Below are 21,946 nucleotides of genomic sequence, written 5' to 3'. Positions count from 1 at the left end.
AGCATGACCACGCACTGGTTATCTGACTTCTCTGTGGGTGCCCTCCTGAAATGGCACTAATAATAATATTTACTTCATAGACTACTTGCAAGGCATAAGTAAACCAACGGATGTAAAATGGTTAACTCGGAAAGTAGTCTATGGAAGACTTCAAAAATATTTTCTATTACTATCCTAGGATATGGATGGGAGAACCAAGCCTCTGCTTTCTGAATGGCACCCAAAGAGGGATCTGATAGGCCTAAAAAAAAATATGCAGTCCTGTATATTGTTCTTGGCAAGAAAATGACCTTGTAGTGTGATAGGGGACAGAAAACATCACTTCAACCTGGCTAGGGCCAGAAAAATAGAATGAGAAAGCATATGTCCGGCTGCCTCAAAGGCAGGGCTCACTTCTGATCAAGTATCCTCCAGAAATGGTTCCTATTTGGGAAGGTGTATTGCTTGCCTATATAGAGGCTTTGTGCAAATTAGAAAAGGACACTTTGTCTAGGAGAACGATAATTAGAAAACCCTGCCTCTCTAGTGTGAAAGAATCCCCATGGTAACCACCTTGGGGAGCAGGAAGCAAAGGCTCCTAGCTCAGTAAGAAGAGTGAGCATGGTCTAAATTTCAGCTCTGCTATCTCTGTGCTCAGGGAGGCTTTATGCAGCGTCCCGATGGTGGAGCAGTGCTCAGAGCTGGCGTCACCCCGTGGGCCCAGCCTACAATCCACAGCACTATATTCTGGGAAACCACCCCACCCAGTGCTTCTGAAAAATCAGTTTATGGCAAAGAAGGATGAAAAAAGGGATGGTGAGGTTATTCCGCTATAGACTGTAACTTCTCCAGTTTGCTCTTAGACACTCTGGAATTTGGGGAGAGAAGTCAGCTTTGTTTCAACAGATAGTAGTTTTCCAAATACCTGTAGAGATCAAAGCCATTCTTCCCTTCCAGATTATGTGGAGCCTAGTTACCTGGTTTTATTATTTTCTTTTCTGCAAAAGATGGGAAGCTCTTGTTGGGATAAAGGGTTTGCCCTCTGGGTGCTTTTTCATTTTCCTGTAAACATTCCCACCTCCTTAGTTTTGCACCTGCAGGTCAAAGGAATGATTTTGGAGCATTATCTGTTCTGTCAGGAAATTATGACTAAATTGGGATAAGACCTGCAGCTTCTGCATATGTACTACTGTTTTCTGAAATCTTTGGGGAACTTGGAGAAAAATTTAGTCTAATTTTCTACACTCTAACTCAGGTTGGCATGATGTGTAATCTTTCTGCTCCTGCTCAAGAAACTCTGTGGCTGTTCATTGTCACCAATTATTAAAATGTCCAGTGTAAGCCCTCTGGATGGATGTTTAGGCTCTCCTTTGTTTATTCTACACAGTCCACCATTATTTTTCTCTTTTTCAGAAAACTCTCTTTTCTAGGCAGCCTGGTCTCTTCATTGCCAGACCTCTTTGCCAAAATTATTTAATTTCTTCTTTACTTTAAAAACTAAATTTAGTTATAGCAAATAATAAATGAATATTTGCTGTGACAAAAAAATGCTAAAACATGAGAGTGACTGTGTGGCAGAGACTGACTGGCTGGACACAAAATCTACTTTGTTGAGAATTAGATTCAACGTCCACTGGCCTTCCATTTAATTCACTCCACCTAAAGCAACTTCTAGGCAGTGGTATGGAGGAGTGGGCGTGCTCCCTCCATTTCCTCTCTCTTTCTCCATCTGCCAGCTGGAGGGTGACAGGATAATTTGCAAATTGTATGTTGAACTTGGTGGAACCATAACCTGGCCAGCCAGGATCTCTGAGCCACCACTTTCAGAAGAGCCACTTGGGAGAGCTCCACAATCGAGAATATCTGTGTTGGACTTTTCATGTGGAATGTAGGAGAGATCAGCCTTCACTGTTTTAGGGCTCTGAGATTTGGGTGCTGTTTACTATGGCGATAGGCTATTCTACATATTGCAAGTTATTTCAAGGTTGAGAGTGTGAATTGATACTGTGTCTTGTTTACCCTTAATTAACTGAAAAAAAAAAAAGGCTATCCCTGTAAGAGTAATTAGCAATAGCAATCCAATAAGGAGAGCGGTATAGAATAACGCAAGAGCTCTCAAACTCGTCTGGTTATTGGAATTTCCTAGGTAACATCAAAAAATAAGGATGCCTGGATCCCACCTCAGATCTATTAAATCAGTTTTACTGATTTAGACCTAGGGATAGGACCTAGGAATTAGCATTGAAAAAATAAACTCTCAAATGAGTTGTCTAACATGGATCTGAGACTGAGAACTGGATGTGATAGTCTTCAAAAACAGATGGCACATGAAAGAAACAGATGACTGTAGAGTGAAGCAGAGGCCACCATGAGACTTTTCTTCTTCCTGAATCCCACCACCAGTCTTCGTGTATCTACAACATTCTGAAGATTCCTACTAATGCACCCAGTTGGGAAAGAAACATGACTAATATTTTTAAGTTTCACCTTTATTTATTTATTTTTTTTGAATTAAGAGAATTGCTCTTAGAGAGCAATTAAGAGACAGGCTGGTGAAAAAAGGAAGAAACAGGCTGCCTCTGGCAAAGACTGAGACTTCGTGATGACAAAATTAGATGTGGAACTGATGTAATTTCCGTGGGTTCCCTCTATCAAGGGAAGCTATGGAGGGAAAAAAGAAAGAAAGAAAATAAAGAAGGAAAGAAAGAAATCATGAAAAAATAAAAACAATCAGATCTAAAAGAAAAACATATTTCAAGAAACAGAGGGAAATTATTCACAATTTCTTTATTCTATGTTACTTCATAAAAAGAATTTTAATTCAATCAAATAAGAACTGAAAGACAAGGGGAGGAAAGAAGTAGGCAGAGAATACCACAGATCTGGGTAATAAATTCAAAACAACATCAAAAGTAATAAGTGAATGGAAAAAAGTAACAAAATCTCCATCATTTTGAATTGAATTACTGACAGAAAGAGAAAATTTAATTACAACAGAAGTATATAAAAAATTAAATTGATAGATACATTCCAATATAAGGAGAACTGGAATATTTGAGTAAATATATAACAATTAATTCAACTACATAATAAAACATATCCTTAATTTTAAAAAACTGTATCCAAATATTAAAAGATTATTAAATATTCCATGAAAATTTGATATAAAATATTTAAGCTGCCAGTTAAGCTACTGAGCATCAACAATAGAGACAGACATTTTAGGCACTTTTTTTACTTACAAGGTAAAAAAAAAATCAGATGGGCCTCAGAATTCTCTACAGCAGTAATATTCTGAAGACAAGAAATTATGATCAGTATGATACAAGAACATTATAATCACCTAAAGTATTCAAATATAAAGGCAAGAGGCAAGCAGTCTAAAACAGGAAATATTCCATGGCATGAAGCATCCATGAATCCTTCTAATTAAAAAAATCCAGTGATCAAAACTTGTGATTTAATATATTAATAATAAGAACCCTCAGCAATGGATAAACTCTGCTAAAAGGATGGATGATGGGCCATTAATAAATTTATACATAAAACTATGTCAAATTTTGCTTACAGAATGGACTGTTAAAAGAAAGTTGACAGTGTAAAATAATAGTGCAGCTTAAAATACCAGGAGGTAACAGGTAAAGGAGAAGGAGCAAGTTTGAGTCGTCTTTTATCTTTATTTTTCACAGTGGGAATGAATTGGTACCACATTAAATTGAAGCACAAGGTTAAAGAAACTTTTCCTGGTGGTTTTTTAACTTAATTTTTCTTTACCTTTAAGCTATAATTTAGCTATGATTTAGGAAATAATATCCCTATGGTAGTGCATAGTATATTTTAAATTCAAAAACATCTTTAATTTATTCTCTTCTGTTAAGCTAAATAAAATTGAAATTAATACGTTTTATTTAAAATAAACCTCTCTACAGTATAAAGTTATACTTAGAAAACAATCCCTGTATATCTAGGCATCTCTTTTGGAATTATGCCCACCTAATATAAATGATAGTTATTTTCTGAGTTGTGTGATATGTGTGGTTACTTTTATGTGTATCATGGAACACTAAAATCTTTATAATAAACATGCATTGTTTTCACAGATGATAAAGTGGAATCAAAATGCAATAGTTAATGGTTGTTAGTTAGCTATAGATGTAATGATGCTTATGTTCTTCTTTTTTTCTGTATTTTTAATTTCCCCTCTCCCTATGAAAAAAATATATATAAAGTCTCCTTTGATGACATTCAAAATCTTGTTCCCATCTCAGAGATACTTGTTTTATTTTTTACTAGTTTGATGTATCTCCTTCTAGACTCTTTTGGTATACATCTCCTAACATACATATGGAGTCTCAGTTTTATTTGTGTTTATGTAATATTTTCATACTGCATATTATGTTCCACTGTTTTCTCTTTTGAGTTGCCAAGTTACATGATCTTTATATAGAAGGTAAAGGTTTACCTTATTCTTTTAACTCTGTAGAATATTTTATAATATGGACATATCACAATTTCTTTAGCGATTCTCCCAGTTTTGGTCATTTTGTTTGCTTCCAGATTCTCCAAATCTTTGCAGTTTGCACAGATGCTAAAATAATCATCACTCTGGATATTTTTTCTTTAAGGTATATTCTGAGATGTGAAAATGATGGATAATTAGGAACATAGTTTTTTTTCTTCTTCAAACTGTTATCCAAATTGTCTTTACAAATTTACATTCTCATTAGTAGGATTGTACCTTTCTAAATAAAGTGTTTCCATTCTCCGATGCTAGTGCACATACCTACTTCCTCCTTCAATCTACATTTTACAAAGCTTATATTCAAAGTGAATTTATGATCTAGAAAATGTTTAAATGTTTATTAATAGTTCTTCTCTTTTTCTCTCTCTGTCTTTTTCTTTCTCTCTCTGTGATGACTTCACGGGGGACAGAGAAATATTAATAAATAATTGAGCCATTATGTGATTAATGTTTTATGGATAAGCAGGGAGGAAAAAGTAAAGAATAATTAACTCAAGTTTTAGAATGAGTCAGATGATGTTTGAATTGTCTTAAAAGGTAAGAGGGATCTCTGAGTATAGGTGGAGGATGGGTATTCCTAGAAAATATAAAAAAATAAAATATTTACAAAATAGGGGTTATGATCTCAAAAACCTCTAGAGGTAACAACTAGGTGAAATTCGGCAAAGGTAAGAAAAATAGTATAAGGGAGAAGATCAAGATCGTGTCCCAGCCTCACTGTTGGTAAACAGTAGGGAAGGTGGGAACAGTGGCAAACAGAAGCCCTTAGGCCGGATCTGCAAAGCAAGCAGCCACTGTTCAAATACTCACTGCTATGAGGCTTTGAGGACCCAATGTTGTGCAAGAGAAATTAAAATTCTGAATAACTATGTAGAACTTCTTGGTTTTTATATGTAAAACATTGATTCAAAAATATATATTTTTTAAATATTGTATAATTCAGAGAAAAAATTTAGAGTAACAAGCCTGTTGTGATTTCCCTGGGACTGTCCCAGTTTTATACTAAAAAGTCCTGCATCTCAGGCAGGCAGACTGGCACAGTTGGTCACCCTCATTACAGAATCCTTTTGTGTCCACATCCGGTCCAAGGACTGCCATTTTGTAACTTCAGAAGAATAAAAGTCCTCATATTTAAGGACATGTCCTCATTTTGAGGACTGGGGCCCATTTCCATTGTGAAGTCACAGGGGAAAGTATTGCAGGAAGTGGTTAGAGTGATTGGTAGAGGCAAAATCACGTGTGCCTGTTATTTGACATGAAAGAAACAAGAATTATGTTTATGAAAAACTAGCCTGAAATTTCATTGCAGTTTTAAAGCCTTTTTGTATCTTCCAGAAGCTGAAATTCACCTACTTGGTTAATTGGCTTATTGCTGAAATTAAGTCAAGAGGTAGTAAGTTCCTCCATAGTCTCAGAGAATCACTGATCATCTGTATAACCTCACTTTCCGATTATTAAGGGTGCTGCCATCTTGACATCTGTCTTCCATGTCTCCACTTCCCTAGTGCAGAAGACCTCAGCATGTGTTCAGATTCTCAAGTACATCCAGCCACCAGCTCTTAGATTTCTCTGCTCCCCAAAAGATGCAGTGGGAACAATAAGTGTTATTTTTGATGTGAACAAAATTCAGCACTCCTATCTAAGGGATTTGAGTTGCACCGATCACCATAGTAACAAGACAAAAATATAATTTGAATAATACATTTGAAAATGATGTGGTGCAGAGGCCATGCCTGGAAAGATCACAAGAAAGAGGGAGAGAGCAGAAAAACACAACATTTCAATCTTTTATAGAATAATGCAAGTAATTGGATTATAGCATACCAGTATTGAATCATTAAGAGTTCATTTTAAAGTGCAAGAAAATGAAATCCACAGCAGTTATGTGACTTTTCCAAGGTCACTCAGTTATTAAAGCTGGGGCTTCAGTCTCTATCTCTTTAACTCAATGCTTTGTTAAAAATAAGCATTTGCAGGCCAAGGTGGTAGGATTGCTTGAGGCCAAGAGTTTGAGATCAGCCTGGGCAACATAGTGAGACCCTGTCTCTATAAAAACTAAAAAAAAAAAAAAAAAAAATTATCCAGGGTTGGTGGCTTGTACTTCCAGTCCTAATTACTCTGCTCAGGAGGCTGAGGCAGGAGAATCACTTGAGCCCAGGAGTTCAAGGTTACAGTCAGCTATGATGGTGCCACTGCATTCCAGCTGCCTGGGCAAGGCAACAGACAAGACCCTGTCTCAAAAAAGAAAAAAATATAGCCGCCAAAGGCAAGAGAAACTTAATGACATTGTACTCTTTTTAGTGTTCTTTTATCTGGAAGGTGATTCTAAGACATAACGGAAGGGAAGTGAGGAAAGATATTTGTAATGAGGAGGCAGTTAATCAATAGAGGATGCAGTGCCAAATAAAGTACTACTGGATGTATAAAGCACATTCCTTCTAGAGAACTCTTGAAGCCAGTGTAATACATATGGCTCAAAGTTATTGCACCTAAAGAATGAGAAAGCCTGTGTATTTGTGTATTACTACCCATTAGTCCTGTGTTGAAGGTTGCTCCCGGGTGATAACTGAACATGTAGGCAAAGCAGGAAAAGTGCTCAGAGAACACGTCAGGCAAAGAGAGGCATATGATGATTATAGCTGGAAGACAGCATGGTTTAGAGAGCATATATGCCAGACATCACAGCATCTATTACAGTCCATCTCCTGCACCATGCATCTCAGCACTGAGAGAGAGAGAGAAAGAGTATATTTTTTGTTGCTGCAGTTGTTTCTAAGGCATCCACTGTTACAGAAGCTCTCCCTCCTTATCCAGCCATTCTAACTTGTACAGTGCTTTGGCTAGTCTAGATTCATTAGCCTGTGGCATAAACCAGACCTGTATCCCTATGAGAAATGATCTATTTATTATGGCTTTGTCAAACTCTGGTAGTTGTAGTTGCCCATTCATGGTTATTGCTGCGGATAGAAGTTAAAAATATATCCCAGTGAATACCCTAATTATAGACATATCTCTTCATTCCCATTATGTAGCAGCAGCAAGAAATCCTCCTGATAATTGGGAAGATTACCACTGCCAGAATAGCAACTACTTTCTCTGCCTGCTTATATAATGACAATAAGAGACCAAATGACCAATAGCAATTATATTGTCAGGTTTAATAGAACTTTTATTTTGTCACTTAGCAGAAACATTCTCACCTTGGAAAACTGGATTTCTAACATAGCAGAGAATAAAGTCCTTCAATGTATCACTGGGGGTGATGGGTAGACCCATTCCTAATTCCACCTTCAGGTTTCTCACCCACATGTTTTACCTACTAGGGAAATTACTTCATATAATGGCTGTTGTTTCAATGTAGGAAACAAGTTTTAAAGAGCAGCACCTTAACCTCTCAGAGGGCCATCCGTATCTGGTACCTTACATATGCTTTTATGAGGTCATTTTCATATTCTATTAACCAATAATGTCTAAGAGATGCAGTATATGGTACTATGAGTGGATTCCATGGTCATTGAATTTTGTTGCGCCTCCTTCACAGTGAAATGGACATTATAATATTCAGCGCATGATGGACAGCTCCAACCCATATTCACTTGATGTGCTGCAGTCAAGTGCTTAATATGTACAAGATCAGGTAGCATAGCAAGATGTTGATTTATTCATACATTCCTTCATTCATACATTACTATTTCCTTTATTCATTCATTTAATTAAGTGTAACCTGCATAGTAAACTCATCTTATGTGCACAGCTCAATGAATTCTTCACACTTAATCACCTAGGTAAATACTAAAACTTCAAGATATAGACTATTTCCAGAACACCAGATGGTCCCTTAATGTTCATTTCAAGTCAGTACCTTCATAGAGGTAATCTTGGGTTAAATCTTCTAACACATTGATGATTTTAACCTGTTCCTGAGCATCAAGCAAAATGATATGTTACGTACTATTTTTTGTTTCTGGCTTCTATGGCTAAACATAAAGCTTTTGAGTGTCATTCATGTTGTTATGTGTACCAGTAACTTGTTCTTCCTATGAATATGCAAAAATCTATCCATTCTGCTGTTGACGGACATTTGTAATATTTCTACTGTTTGGCCATTGTGGATAAAGTTACACTAATCTTTTGATGGATTTATGTACTCATTTCTCTTGAGTATGTTCCTAAGAGTGGAATTGCTGGGCTATAGTTTAGGTGTATGTTTACCTTTAATAAGTTGTACAAAATAGTTTTCCCAAGTGATTGAAGTAATTTACACTCCCACCAATATTTGATGGTTGCTCCCATTTTTTGCCAGCATCGGCATTGTAAGTCTTTTTATTTTACTCACCTGGTGGTTTGTACTGGTATCATCACCTTATGCTAATATTTGCATTTTCCTGATTAGTGATGTTGAGCAGTTTTTGATATGCTTATCGGTCATTTGATTATTCTGTTTTGTGAAGAGACTGTTCAAAATTTCTCCACGTTTAAATTGGGTTGGATATTTTATTGCTGATGTTTGAAAATTATTTATGTATTCTACATATAGATGTCAAAATACATTCTCTTGTCAAATATATTCTCTGAGTCTATGTATTGCCTTTCCACTTTTTCAGTGGGGTACTTTGATAAACAGATGTTCTTAATGGATAGGTTTTATTAAATATGAGAACATATGATTATCAAAGTACCTTATTAAGAAAGTGAAAAGGCAAACCAGACATTAAAGACTATGTAGGTGTCCTATTTACCTTTCTTTCTCTCTCTCTCTGTCTCTTCTCTTTCTTTCTTGTTTCATCTTGATCAGGATTTATAGAGTTTTGTTATTGCTTTAATCCCTTCAAAGAACCAACTCTTGGCTTTGTTGATTTATCTATTGAATCTCCTCTTTAAGAAATTGATTTCATTATATCAATTGTATCTATTTTATTGATGTCTATTTCATTTTTTCTACTTTCTATAGTTTTAATTTGCTTTTCTTTCATTCTTTTCCACAACTGGAACCTGAAATCTACAATATTCAAACTTTATTTTTTAAATTTGAATTTTGATGACAAATTTCTCTTCTAATTATTGTTACCATTTTCCAATATTTTACTATGATTATTTTGAAACATACAGCAATTATCAGAAAATTTTAAACACTTCACTCACATCAACATTTTACTATTACTGTTTCACTATATATACTTAAATTTTTAATAATATTTCTAATTATTTTCCAAATTGCCTATATCATTTTATATTTCCTTGAGAAAAGTATAAGGGTTCTCATTTCATCACATCATTGACAAAACTCGATATAGTCTCTAATTTTAGCTATGATAGTGTGTGGTAGAATCATACTATGGTTTTAACTTGCATTTCACTAGGGATTAATTAATTTGTGGATTTTTTTCTTGTGTCTATTTGCTATCCATATAACATATATTGTGAAGTGTCTGTTCAAATTTTTGTACTTTTTCATATGGATTTTTATTTTGTTATTAATGAGTTTTGAGTTCCTTATATAATTTGATCACAAGTCATTTATTTTATATAATGATATATATATATGATTTGCAAATATTTTCTCACAATCTGTGGATATCATTTCATTTTCTTAACAGTATCTTTTGTGGAATTTTGAATTTTTTGATTAAGTCCTATATATTGTTAGAGATAGTGTTATTATTTATGTTCATACAGATTTATGATTGTAATGCATTCTTGTTAGAATGCTCTTTTCCCTCATGACTCTCACTCTTTTTGACTTTTAATACATCTTCTTACTAGCATCTTTTTTTTCTGATATTACTATAATTATATCATAAGTTTTGTTGTTGATTCTTGAATGGTACATGATGTTTCCTTCCTTTTAACTTCTTTCTTATATATTTTAAATGTATTTCATTTATACAAAGTATAGTTGTTTTTCCAGTCTGAAAATCTTCCGCTTTAATTGGAGTTCTTATTTCATTCACATTTAAAGTAAATGCTGACAAGTTTGGTATTATGCATGTTACCTTTCTGTTTTAAAAATCTTTTATTTACTTCATTATTCATTTCTTACCGCTTTTCTGTTGATCCATACATTTTGTTGGTATTTCATTTCATTTTATTTATTCATTGTTTACTTATTAATATTTGTCTTATAGTGTATTACCTAGAAAGTTTTAAAAAATCCATCTTTAATGTTCATAGTCTACATTATATTAGTACTTTTACCAAATCCTGAACAATTTGAGAACCTTACAAAGTTACCCAAATATTTAACCTTGCATTGTTTTCTATCATTACTGTATATCATCATGCTCATGTTAAAAGACCCTCAAGATTTTGCTATTTTCATTGCTGTAGATATTCAATAGTTTTATATATATATTTTCTAGTATGTTCATTCTTTATTGCTTTCCCATTCTTTCAGACTGGAAGGATGGGAGCCCCACTACAAATCCTACAGGCATAAAAATATTATTATAATATTTATATTGTGAAAAAGTTATACCAATATTTTTAAATATATTTATCAAAGCAAACAAAATACTCAAAAAATAAAACTGGCCAAATCTTACAGTCAAATAAATAGAGCTTTGGAGATTCTTATATCTGTTAATGAAGTTGAGAGTGTTATTAAAAAAGAAAACTTCCACCAAAGAAAATCCCAAATCCATATGAATTCATTGGTGATTTTTTTCTCAAATATTTAAGAAAAACATATCATCAATCTTGAGCAAACATTTCCAAAGAATAAAAAACACAGGACAAACTCTAATTGTCTTTTTCTGAGGCCAGCATAATTTTGATTCCAAAACCTGACAAGAATATTACAGAAAAGAAAATTATAGACTGTACTGGAAGTCTAAACCAGCGTAATAAGAGAAACAAATTAAAGAGAAGTCATATGGATTAGAATTGGGGAAATAAAACTGTCCTAATTCTCAGATGACCTGATTTTTGTACCAAGAAATCCAAAAAACAAATATAAAAAAAGATTACATTTAATAAGTGAATTAAGTGAGGTCCTTGGATTCAAGGTCATTATAGAAACATATAATAGACCTTAATCAGTAGCCTATAAACAAGGAATAAGAAGTAAGAAAGAAAATAAGAAAAATAAATAAAAGGTGCTCAACATAATTTTTAAATAAATTGTTATTTTAGAACAGTTTTAGATGTTAAAAAATAAATTGTGAAAATAACACGGAGTTCTCATATACTCCCACCCCATGAGTTCCCTTATTATTATTAACATCTTAAGTTAGAATGGTACATTTGTTATAATTAATGAGCCAATATTGAAACAATATTATTAATTCAAGTTCACATCTTATTAAGATTTCCTTAGTTTTTTTTTAAACCTTAATTTAATTTTTCTGCTGTAGAATCCCATCCAGTATGCCTCCATTACATTACTTTTATTTGCCATTTCTCCTAGGCTTCTTTGGGCTGCAACAGAATCTGGGATTTTTCTTGTTTTTGATGACCTTGACAATTTTGAAAAGTAATGGTTAGGTCAGATATCCTTTATAATACCAATTGGGAGTTGTATGATGCTTTTCTCACTATTAAAATGTTTTTATAGGTTGGGTAAGACAAAGAACATAGAGATAAAATGTTATTTTCATCGCATTATATCAAAGAGGCATACGGTTAACATGACTTATAACTGATAATGTTGACCTAGATCAGCTGGCTAAGGCGGTGCTTGTCAGGTTTCTCTACTTCAAAGTTCCTCTTCCTTCCTCCTTCCCCCTTTCCCTACTCTACTTTTTGAAAGAAGGTCACTATGTGCAACTCACACTTAAAGAGTGGAGAGTTCTCCTCTACCTCTTTGAAGACACACTATGTACATAAATTATTTGGAATTCTTCTACATAGGAAATTTGCCTCTTTTTTCCCATTTATTTATTCAATTTTTATGTCAGTATAGACTCATGAATGCATATTTTACACTTTGGGATGTAATCCAACACTATTTTATTTTGTTGCTCAGATTGTTCCAGTCTTGGTCATTGGATCCTTTTTTAGTTGGCTTCTGTTTTCTTTCAACACACTATAATATCATCATTGTATTTTTTTTTAGTATTTTTGTACTTTCTGATACTACAAGGTGCTCTAGGTTCATCTTTACATTTCTATTTTCTGCTCACTCCTGGAACAAGCATTTTCTTTTAGAAGCCCTGTTTTGTTTTGTTCTGTTTTGTTTTGTTTGTTTTTTTAATGGAAGAATGGTATTAGAAACTGAGTTGGATGCTAGGTAAGCTTGTTGCTCCTGGAGTATTGTTTCTAGGCTGTCTCAGTTGACAGGGAAAGTAAACATATGTGCATATAAAACATCTAAATAGTAATATCTATAAATATTTTTATATCAAACCACCGGTATTGATATCAATCTAAACCCGAGTTCACGCTAATGTAGCCAACTCTAATACATTATCACATAGATCATTCTAACTTGCTCACCTCCTTACTTCTCTGTAGATTCCTCTTCACCAGTGAGAAATGTGGTTTCTGCCCTCCATGATTCATTCCTTCAATTGTTTGATTCCAGGAAACGTGTAGTGGTTACCAGAATGGTTAACTCATACCTCCATGGGAAACAGCTTTATGAGTTAGGGTACGGTGCTTCTGTACAGTTTCCTTTAGTATTTGGCTTGAGTATTACAGATACCACTCAATTTAAAAATTATGTAGGTTATCACTTTTTTCTACCCTCTTCAGTAAAGTTATTTATGTATTTATAATGCAGTTAGATTGTTTTATCACTTTCTTCATTCTATCTTGGGATTTCCAACCTCCTAAATTATTTTTTACCATATAAATACATAAAGGTTTACTCTGTGTGTGGTAAAATTCTATGGTTTTAAATGAGTACCTAGTGTTATGTACCTAGTATGACAGAGTTATGAAGAATAGTTTCACTGCCCCAAAATGTCCCCTGTGACCCACCTATTTAATCCTTTTCCTCGCTCCCCTTTTCCCAAGCCCTGACATTGATTTTTAACCATTACTATAGTTTTGCCTTTTTTATAATGTCATAGAATTATTATCAACAATATGTAGACTTTTATGATTAGGTTTTTTCCTCCTAGCAATATTCATCCTTATCCTTATAGCTTGCTAGCTCATTTCTTGTAATCGCTAAAATATACAATATTTCATTGTATGAATATACCACAGTTTATTTATTCTCCTATTAAAGGACATTTTCATTGCTTCTCGTCTCAACTTCATTTTAGCACTAAAAATTCAATCACCTAGGAACTACTCTACTGATATATGCACAAGATCTCTACTTATCCTGAAAACTATAAAACATAATTAAGAGAAATTAAAGAATACCTAAATAAAATGAGGGATAGGACCTGTTCATAGATTGGCAAGACAAGGTGCTATGAAAACATTATTTCTTGCAAAATTAATGCATAAATACTACACAATGCAAATAAAAATACCAGTGGTTTTCTCAGAAATTGATCAGCTCTAAAAAATTTACATGGAAATGTAAAGGCCAAGTATGGCCAAGATAATCTTAAAGAAGAACAAAGTTGATGGACTTACACTGCAGATATGAAGACTTTTAAAAATATATAGTAGGTAATACAGAATGGTCTTGGCACAAAAAAAAAGATAAACAGCAGATTAGAGTTTCTTGGAACTGATCCACACTTACTTGATAACCTGATTTATAACAAAAGTGGAAAAAGATGATCTTTTTTATAATGAGGCTATGGAAATTATATATCTATATTAGAGAAAAATGAATTTCTACCTCATACCTTATATAAAAATATTAGCAATAGCCAGATTGGTTGAAGATCTGAATTAAGAAGGACAAATGAAAGCTTTAAAGGAAAGTATAGGGGAAACATTTTATTACTTAGGAGTTGACTAGATTTTTCTTAAATAGTGACAAGCAAAGCACTAATTAAAAAAAGAAGAACTAATAAATTCTGTTATATTAAAATTGAGAACTTTGGTTAATTAAACACAAATTTAAAATGGAAATGCAGGGAGTAAGAAGGTATTTAGGTATATTGGGCAGAGTAATCATGTTTATCATTAACTCCCCAAATTGAATATTTCAGTAGAAAAATGGACAGAAAAGATGATTAGATGTCTCACAAAATAGGATATCCAAATGGCCAATGAAACTATAAAAAGTGCTCAACTTCATTTATCACTAGAGAATTGCAAATTAAAACTGTAATAAGACAGCACTAAAAAACCTTTAAAAGCACTAAATTGTTGAAGATGGAAAACACCAAGTTTTCACCAGAATTATCAATCAAAGTTCTCCTATTCTGATAGTGGGAAGGCGATTTGATACAACTATATTGAAAACTGGCAGTATCTACTTAAGTTGGACATATTTTATGCCCTTTAACCTAACAATACCACTCTTAGTTCTATAGCTAAGAGAAATAAGTACAGAGGTTTTAAAAAATACAAAAACTAGAAGAAGATTTTTTTTAAATAGGCAACACTGGAAACTATATAAATTCTAACCAAGCATTCGAATGGATCAAAGATATTTGTGTTTTATTCATACAATGGAATACAATTCAAGCAATGAGAATAAAAAGGATCATGAATGATCCTAAAATAGTTACAAATCGTATCTTACAAGCATACTGTTGAGTGAAAGAAGCCAGATGCAAAAGAAAATATGATTCCACCTATATAATGTACGAAGCATACAATATTAACTTATACTGTTAGAAGTCAAAGCAGTGGATATCTTTGAGGGATAGTGACCAGAAAACAGCATGGGTAGAACTTCTGGGTTCTATGAATGTTCTATTTCTTATCTGGATGGATTTAGTTTGTAAAAATTCACCAAGTTATATGCTTACAAATTGTGCACTGTTCTTTAATTATATGATATGTCAAAATTTTAAAACACACACAAAAGTTCCATTGTGGTTGAGTTGACCTCATGGTTGTATACTCTCCCTCTATGGTTACTCTGGATTCTTTTCATGATAAGTCCATCAGTTGTCCCCGTCTCCAGTACCACTGTCTGTTCCCTGAGGAGCTGATGCCTCCTTTTTTGCATCATCAGCTTTGGGAATTTTATTTCCTTCCTCTTATGTGCCTCATTTCTTTCTTAGCTCTGCAGATCTTGAAAGAAAATGAATTCCCTTCCCTCCACGTGAGGAAACAAGATCTTTTGCATAGCAGATATCCAGACATAATCCTAAATGAGCCATGATGTTTATAAGGAACTCCACAAGAGCCATAAGAATTGTCCTATGGGCAGAGAACTATTTTATCTATCACAGGATCTTTGGGACATGACACCCTCCAAGGAGCAGGAAGGAAGTCGATATTGGCAATATCTGGTTTTACATCCCACTGCAGTCTGGTGGTCCTCCTTCTCTACTAAGTTAAAGTTCACTTGAATTTGATACCGGATGTGGTTCCAACTCTCAATATCTACAGATCCTTTGCATCTTTGCCAGTGTCTTTCCCTAAGGTCTCCAGGGTTCATTTGTTGACAGATGAAGAATGTCCCATACCCTCCCCCAGAAGCCATTTCTTCACACTATGAAATATACATCTAACTTTCATTCCCTCTGCTAACACAATTCATCTTACCCAAACCATTTATTAATAATACAATGTGCAATCCCCAAATGCTTTGGATGACACTGCTCTGACTGAATGTTATTTAAAAGCATACTTCAGAAAAAAATGCCATAAATTATGCCTCCTTGGTTATTTTAATTTTCTTTTATTGCATCTTGGCAGTGTTCAATAAGAATACATTGAAAAATGAGACATTATATAGCATGGATTAATTACAATGATATTAAGAGATCCTGTGGCAGTGCCTTTAGAGCTAACAATGGCAAACTCAGGCAGATTTTAAAAAAAAATTAAACACTACCTGATATTTTTTTCTCCCAAACACAATAGAAATTGTAAATATGTTACAAAGAATCTTTTTCCTTTTCTTTTCTTTTTCATGCATTTTTTTAGTTCTTCTTCCAAAAAGAGCAACTCTTATCCTAGACAAGAGAAAAGACAGGATCTAATGACCTTCTGATGAAGGATTAGGTGATTCTAGAACAGAGAAGCTATTCAAAGGGCTACTCTACCAAGTGTCACTTACACATATGATTTATTTCTTGGCTGATGCTCTTTTATTTTTTGGCAGGACAAGAGGAGCACTGAATGACTTTTTCTGTTCACCCGTGACCTTTTTTTTTTTTTTTTAATCCACCTAGTCCTCCTTCAAATGTCATTTCTATTTGTTATGCATTGTTTCCTGAAGTTTGTGGGCCTCCATCTAGCTAGATGTAGTAACAAATCGGGATGCACCAGCATAGCAGTTTAGCTACTTGCACTCTGGAATCAAATTTAATTACTTATCTCCCAGTGTTGCTATTTACTAGCTGTGTGACATCAGGCAATTTACTTTCTCCCACTGAACTTTAATTTCCTAATCTGTAAGCTTGGTAGATGTATAGTAGTTATTCCAAATGGTTACTATGGATATTGCATGAAATATATTTTCAAAAACTGTTAGCTATTACTATATTATTGCCAATTATGGCCAACTGCAAAGTTGGCCTTCCTCAGTTTAGAAAGAATTTCTTACCCATGCATATATTAATATATTTACCTTCACAACCCTAAGAGCATCATACTTGCTGGATGTTGGGACAATACCATTGTATTAGTAAGGATTCTCCAGAGAAATAGAACCAATAGGAAAAAGATAGAGAGATAGAGATAGAGATACATGAGAGGGGGTTTATTAGGGGAATTGACTCACGTGATTATGGATACTGAGAAGTTGTATGATATGCCACCTGAAAGCTGGAGAACCAGGGGAGCTTGTGGCATGGCTCCAAGCCAGAATGTAAAGAAACAGGAGAGCCGATGGTGTAACTCTCAGTCCAAGGTCAAAGGCCTGAGAATCTTGGGGGCTGCTAGCGCAGGTCTTGGAGTCTGAAAGTCAGAAAATCTGGAGTTCTAATGTCCAAGGACAGGAGAAGATGGGTGTCCTGGTTGCAGTAGAGAGAGAGAATGTGAATTTGCCTTATCTCTGCCTCTTTGTTCTATCTGGGCTCTCCACTGATTGGATGGTGCCGGCCCATATTGGGTGAGGGTGAATCTCCCTTACTTAGTCTACTCATTCACATGCTAATCTCCTCTGAAAACACCCTCACAAACATACCCCAAAACAATGCTTTACCAGCTATCTGGTTATCCTTTAATCTAGTCAAGTTGGTACCTGAAATTAACTGTCATAGCCATCCTTGACTTGATTTTTAAGTAGCATCTCTAAAAGTTACTTACCTGTGACACTGTTTCTTTCTTGTTTATTCTTACAATCCAGATGCCCGGATGGCCACACTGCCCCTAAATATCTAGGTGAAACTAATTTAAACTAATCTAACACATTAACTGCCCTATGATTTGTATTTAACTCATGCTAGTTTTGAGCCCAGGGACTCGTGCAGCATATGCAACTCACATGTCTCTTTACTTTGAGAGCCTTGTGAACTATTTTTCAAGTTGCGTATAACTCATGCACAGAAGACGATACAAAATAACAAACTTTTCATTAAATTAGAAAGGACCATTTTGTTTTTGAAGTTTTCATTCTGTTTTCATAATAAAACACTGTGGCCGCAAGGAAAAAAAAAACATTTTTTTCTAGTGTGGCAGTCAATGTGTTAAAAACCAATTTAACACCCTCCTTCCCTTTATTTCTGATTCCGGATTATGAACCACTACATTTCTGCTTCTCTGTGTGTACCCTATCCCCAACGTCAACTTGAATGAAACTCAGTATCTTCTTGTGACACTGGTAGACCTTTCAGAGCATTTTTAAAGTTACAGGGGGGACCTGAGTAGGACAGGGCTGACATGTCTTGCACAACTTTCTACCACTTTTCCATCTCTGCAGTTCTCTGCCTATCAATTTTCTTTCTTTCTACTTTGCTCTGAATTATTTCCAAGAATTGGAAATTCTCCGTCTATAATGTAATTTCTCTTCTATCTGATATCTTGTGGCATCCACTATTCTCTTCTATCCAACAAAAGGATAAAGATACTCCTTTACAAATCAAAGACAGTTCTTTCCCTGGGAGAATTGTAAACATCAGCTATTATGATAATACAATTTTTCTCTCTGAAAACCTATATCAAAAAGACTATGAATTACATCCCCTATAGATAAAAATATAAACTTGAAAAATTGAAAGACATTTGTTTTGCTTTGCTTAGCAATCTCAAAGTCATCAAAAGTTTAGTTCTGCCTAAGCAATTTATAAATTTTGAATGATTTCAAAGGAAATACCAACAAAATTTTTATGGAGCTAGAAAGTTGATTTTAAAATTTGTATGGAAAAATAAATAAGCAAAAATAGTTAGGAAAACACTAAAAAGAAAGAGCTATCAAGGAGAATTATTTCTATCAGATTTCAAAACATATTACAAAGCTTCTCTGTGAAAACACTGTGCTACTCACAAATGAATAGGCAGAAGAATGTAATACAACAAAATAGAATAGAAGTTCAAGAAATAGACCCAGCTACCTATGGAATAAATGTGATAACTCAAATTAGTAAAGCAAAGACTTTAAAAATTGCATAACTATTTCAAAATATACAATATCAGATCTAGTCCTCACATCATACATAAGAAAAAATATTAACTATACAATTCTAAAATAAAATCCAATTCCTCTAAAACTTGAAAAATAAGGCAAAGCTCTATAACTATCAATCAAAATCTAGATTCAATAAAATATTGATAAATTTGACTATATAAAATTAAAAAATAACCTTTTTAATGGCAAACGCTTTATAAGCAAATATTAAAGAGAAATGGAAAATTAGGAATAAATATTTGTAACATGTCAAAGATAATGGTTAATATCCTTAACATAAAAACAACATTCAAAAATTGAGAAAAATACTAAAAATCCTATAGAAAAGTAGGCAATAGATGTGAATAGACAATTTACCAGGAATATGTTAAAATGGACTTTAAATTTATGAAATGTTCAAATGCAAATTAAAACTAAACTGAGATACTATTTCTCACCCACCACATTGGCAAAAATTTGAAAGTTAGTGTAGCTTAGGGAAGGAAATTTGGCAATATCTGACAAAACTATATATGAATTTGAATTTTGTCCCAGAAATTGCTCATCTAAGAATTTACTCTGAAGATAGACTCTCAACCATATGAAATTCATATGCAAACAATTTAGCATTATTTGTAATTTTCAAATATTCCTAAATATCCAGACAGAGAAGTTGAATAAACTATGTTGTATTTATGAGCCTGGAAAAGGAATTTTAAAAGTTATGAACTAAAATGATATGATTTCCACTGTGAAGAAATCCAAATACGGAAAAGAATATATAGTGCGTAAGGAATTAGTGAAGATATAAATATCATATACGTATTTTTTATAAAACAAAATATAGGGAAGATAAAGCAGAAAATAATCAAGCTACTAGTTACAAGGAGTTCAGGAGATAGGTGGGAAAAATAAGGAAAGAGGTGGCATTATATAATACAACATGGGTATATTTTTACAAAGAGATACTCTAATCTCTTTTGATTTATGGAAATATGTTGATGCTCTAAAAAAATCAAAACCAAAAAACTAAATCCACAAAGAAGAAAGAACTGAAACTAAAATTATATGAAAACCAGGAAATTTGTGAATGTAACTTTTGTATAATGAGACAGAATTTTTTATTTGTATAAATTTATGGGGTACAATGTAATTTTTTATAGGCATAGATTTTGTAGTGGTAAAGTCAGGGCTTTTAGGGTATCCATCAGCTGAATAATATATGTACATTTTACTTTTAATTAATTTCTCAACTTCTATCCCCTCTCACTCCCCCACCCTTCCGAGTCTCTGCTGTTTATCATTCCATACTCTGTATCTAAGTGTACACATTATTTAGCTCCCATTTATAAGTGAGAACATGCTGTATTTGTCTTTCTGTATCTGACTTGATTCATTTAAGATAATGGCCTCCAGTTCTACCTATAGAGGAACGAGGCTACTCAGCGGCAAACACAAGCCATTTCTCATGGAAAAGGAAAGATAATTTATAGGGGGGCGAAAAGAGTCCAGAGTCCAGAGAAAAAAGCCACAGAGGACCACTGTGGGTATGTGTGCATATCCACTTTGGAAACTGGAGGAAAACAACTTTCTTTTCCTTTCCTTTAACCTTTTATTTCTAAATTTTACTTTGCCTTCTCCCTACCACAGTCATGTTCTTTCCTAATATCGAGGAAAATGAAAGAAACGGCCCCTATTGCTGTGTCATCAAAACCTCATACTATTTAACCCTTCACTCTTACAATTTTGGCAAGAATTATTCCTGAACATATCCAACAGAGTCCATAAAATTGTATTAAATTCCTATATTTTTCAAAAGCAAACCATTATATTTTCCTTTTAAAATTAGTTTGGAAATATGTTGTTTAATTCTATAAATATCTGAATTAGGATATTGGGAAAATTGTTTTTTCTATTACATTGAAAAATATGGAGAAAACTGAATTTAAAAAGTCATTAGGTCATCCAATCCACGAACATGGGATGTATTTACATTTATTTATGTCTTCTTTAATCTCTTTCAGTAACGTTTTGTAGTTTTCACTGTATAAGTCTTTCATCTGCTTGGTTAAGTTAATTCCTAAGTGTTATATTGTTTTGGCTGCTATCATAAAGAGAATTGTTTTTGTAATTTCCTTTTCAGATTGTTCATTCTTAGTCTATAGAAATGCAAATGACTTTTGTGTGTTCATTTTGTATCCTGCTACTTTGCTGAATTCATTTAGTAGTTCTAACAGTTTTGTTGGTAGAATCTTTAGGGCTTTCTACATATAAGATCATATCTGTGAACAGAAATAATTTTTCTTCTTTCCTTCCAACTTGGATGCCTGTTATTTCTTCTTCTTGACTACTTGCTCTGGCTAGAACATCCAGTACTATGGTGAATAAAAGTGGCAAAAACAGGCCCCATTGCCTTGCTCCTGATCTTTTTAGTTTTTCGCCATCGATTATAATGTTTGCTCTGGTTTTTAATATATGGCTTTTATTATGTTGAGGTTGTTCTTTTTTATTTTTGTATTTCTAGTTTTTGAGGGTTTTGCCATAAAAATGTATTTAATTTTATCAAATAGTTTTTCTGCATGATTTGAGATGATCATGTGGGTTTTTTTTTCCTTCAATGTATATCAACAGAATAAAAAGGCAACTGACAGAATGGGAGACAATATCTGGAAATTATGTATATATTTGAAAGAAATTTATATCCAGAATACACAGAAAACTCCTAAGACTTAACAAAACCAATGACATTTCATGGCTAATAAGCACATTAAAAGATTCTCAACATCACTCATCACTGAAATGCAAATCAAACCTACAATGAGATACCACCTCATATCCATTAGGATGACTACTATATTTAAAAAAAG

The sequence above is a fragment of the Lemur catta genome, chromosome 14 (genome assembly GCF_020740605.2).
Source record: "Lemur catta isolate mLemCat1 chromosome 14, mLemCat1.pri, whole genome shotgun sequence".
NCBI lineage: Eukaryota > Metazoa > Chordata > Mammalia > Primates > Lemuridae > Lemur > Lemur catta.
Note: the sequence above shows the minus strand (reverse complement) of the source record.